This window comes from Mastomys coucha, unplaced genomic scaffold (assembly GCF_008632895.1).
Source record: "Mastomys coucha isolate ucsf_1 unplaced genomic scaffold, UCSF_Mcou_1 pScaffold20, whole genome shotgun sequence".
Lineage (NCBI taxonomy): Eukaryota > Metazoa > Chordata > Mammalia > Rodentia > Muridae > Mastomys > Mastomys coucha.
Window position 1 is genome coordinate 37,155,142 of NW_022196903.1, and position 3,741 is coordinate 37,158,882.

The following is a 3,741-nucleotide window of genomic DNA, read 5'->3' on the forward strand; positions in this document are numbered from 1 at the left end:
AATGTAAAGAAAAAAGAAAGACTGAAAAGTAATTCTTTACTGTTTAGACACAGTGATTTTTCACATCATAATTTACTCATGGATTCAAAAAAGTGTATGGCTGCTTTTAAGTGATCCAGGAAATGAAGACACAATTGAAGTCAGCAAATCTTTTTAGAGGGAGAGGAGTTCTAGACAGGGCTTCTGTGCAGCCCTAGCTGTCCTGGAAATCTTTGCTGATAAGACGGGTCTCAAACCTAAGGATCCTCTGTCTCTGCCTACTGAGTGCTAAAACCAAAGGCAAGTGACACCACTGTCAGGTGGGAGAGGTTATCAAATGATAAGCTTCAGAGAAGATCATCTCCACTGAGTTGGTCTAAGGCACTCAGATTCCACAAGTTTTTTAGTGTTCCATATTTAAGTAATGTAGACCCTGCATTTAATTTCATTTTGTCTGAAGTCACTTTTTGTTTCTTTCCAATGTATCCATCTGACTCTTACTTGGATGAAGATGAACACACAGTCTTCAGTAACATGATTTAGCACCTCTCAAATGACTGGCTATGCTTCTGAGCAGTCCAGACACCAGCTTTTCCCTTTGGCATCCTTAGAATCACTGAAGTAGGGAGAAAATGGCTTTGCCCTGGTGCTCCTTTACTTCCATGTTGAACACCTAGAAGCCAGACACTCTCATCTTCTGAAAGGTGGCCATAAGTAGAGTCCAGAGAGGTGTGCAAGAGGTACCCTAGGGTACTGGCTGCTCAAAGCAGGGCCAAGGTAGGGCATCCACTCAAAAAATATTTTAAGTAATAAATGAATGTAAGGGAAGAGGAAGTACCAGGGGCCAGCCCCAGGAGTTAATGAGTTCCAGAGAGGATGTAAGCAGCAGGTGAATGAAAGGATGAGAGAGACACAAAGACTAGAATGCTCTGTAACTTTTGACTGACTTGCAATCAGAAATTTTATTTATTGATACAAATTCAAAAGCAATTATAATTTCAAGAGATACAGTTCATGTCATTTTGTCGCACACATACATTTCTAGTATGCCCATGGTTCCATAAATTGAAAGATTCTATTATCATCAAAGCCATATTAGTATTCCTAAAATTGTATAAATCATTTTAGCTTAAGCAAGCAAGCATGTTACATCCTGTTCTCAGGCAGGTAGCACTATGCACTCTCAAGATATTTATATAGAGAATACACAGAATCCAAGACAGCAAATCAACCTGTCCTAAGTAATATATTGTTGTTTCCCTTTAATAATCAATCATATTATTTACAGATTTGCATAAGCTTCAACTTTAGGACTCATTGTAGCTGTTACTTATAATCTTATAAGAATTTGTTTAATAGAGGGATTGTTTTGCTCCTACACTATAACATTATAACAACCTGGTATAAATCAATCTTTTCAGCAATGACAAATCCTAATGCCTCATTCTTCTTACATTCCTTTATATGACCCATACATGCTATTATATTATCTTAGTATTTCTAGCATTTATTGCTGAGTTCTTACTAGGGGCTTAGAATGTATGGTCTTTTACCTTATTGGTTATAATTCTAAGAAACTCTACACATACTGAAAAAAACTTCTGTGCTCTAATCTGATGTCAATTCTCCTGTCCTGCTGAACCTTGTCAAATCCTCTGAGTTCAAATTATTCTAATGATTTTGTTTCAAGAATTTGCTTAGGAGCAGATAACAATCTCGAAGTCACAGAGGAGACTCCCAAGTAGGGTCAACTAAGGTTACTTCCTTGAGAATTCAAGACTTTCTAAGAGGAATGCAGATGCAATTTGTCACAGAAAACATGAGTGAATCATTACAACAATAGTCCCCCAACACACAGAGACTCAAACTGATAAAAAGGCCATCAGGTTAGAGATCACAGACTGTGGCTCAGCTTTCCTAGTTCCACGTCAAAAGAGCTGAACTGGCTTCATGAATTACACCTTCCATTGGGAAATAGCTGTGCCAGGAAAAAACCATAGTTCATTAATAAGTTTATAATATATAAATATCTCCCTGGGGATTTTCTAAGGTGGGACAAGCCACAAGGCATAGGCGCAGAAGCTGCAGAGCAGCTGGGGCAGGGTCCTTCATTCATCCATCTACACCCAGGAAGGATGGCTGATCCACAGACATTTGCACATGAATCTTACTAGGGGAGAACAGATCTCCCAGGAGTGTTGACACAGGTTTACAAACCCATAGGAGGAACAATCTCTAACCAGAGACAGCAAGAACATCTAACACCAGATTAACAGATGGCGAAAGGCAAACGCAAGAATCTTACCAACAGAAACCAAAACTACCTGGCATCATCAGAATCCAGTACTCCAACCACAGCAAGTCCTGGATACCCCAAGACACTGGAAAAGCAAAATTTGGATATAAAATCATATCTCATGACGGTGATAGAAAAATTTAAGAAGGATGTAAATAATTCCCATAAAGAAATACAGGAGAAAAGAGGTAAAGAGATACAAGCCCTTAAAGAAGAAATACAAAAATTCCTTAAAGAATTACATGAGTAAACAAGTAGAAGCCATTAAAGAGGAAACACAAAAATCCCTTTAAGAATTATAGGAAAGCACAACCAAACAGGTGAAGGAATTGAACAAAACCATCCAGGATCTAAGACTGGAAGTAGAAAAAAATTAGAATTCACAAAGAAAGACAACTCTGGAGATAGAAAACCTAGGAAAAAAGTTAGGACCACAGATGCAAGCATCACCAACATAATATAAAAGATAGAAGAGAGAATCTCAGGGGCAGAAGATACCATAGGAAACATTGACACAACAGTCAAAGAAAACACAAAATGTAAAAAGATCCTAACCCAAAACATCCAGGAAATTCAGGACACAATGAGAAGACCAAACCAAAGGATAATAGGTATAAAAGAGAGTGAAGACTTCCAACTTAAAGGGCCAGTAAATATCTTCAAAAAAATTATAGAAGAAAACTTCACTAACCTAAAAAAAGAGAAGTCCATGAACATACAAAAAGCCTACAGAACTCCAAATAGTTTGGACCAGAAAAGAAATTCCAAATGCACAAAACAAAGAAAGAATATTAAAAGCAGTGAGGAAAAGAGGTAACATATAAGGTAACATATAAAGGCAGGCCTATCAGAATTACACCAGACATTTAGCCACAGACTATGAAAGCCAGAAGATCCTGGGCTGATGTCATAAAAACTCTAACAGAACACAATCCCATCTCAGGCTACTATACCAGCAAAACTTTCAATTACCATAGATGGACAAACCAAGCTATTCCATGACAAAACCAAATTTACAAAATATCTTTCCACAAATCCAGGCCTTCAAAGGATAATAAATGGAAAACTAGGGCCAATAATCAGGAGAGGGTGGGGTAGCAAGCAGGGTGAGGGGGGATAGAACAGGGGTTTGTTCTTGTTGTTTTTTGTTTTTTGTTTTGAAGTGGAAACTGAGAAAAAAGATATCATATGACATGTAAATAAAATATCTAATAAAAAATCATTCTTCATAAAAAAATAAATGGAAAACTCAAACACAAGGAAGTAAACTACATCCTTCTAACAAAACTAAAAGAAGATAGCTACATGAACAGAACTCCAACTCTAACAACAAAAATAAAAGGAAGCAACAGTTACTTTTTCTTAATATCTATTAATATCAATGGACTCAATGCCCCAATAAAAAGACATAGACGATCAGACTGGTGAAGTAAACAGGACCCAACATTTTGTTGTGTACAGGAAAC

General features: G+C 37.2%; 1 pseudogene; it reads right to left on the bottom strand.

Moving 5' to 3' along the window:
• Positions 1–295: 295 nt before the first annotated feature.
• LOC116098519 lies at positions 296–691 on the bottom strand (annotated as a pseudogene).
• Positions 692–3,741: the final 3,050 nt, after the last annotated feature.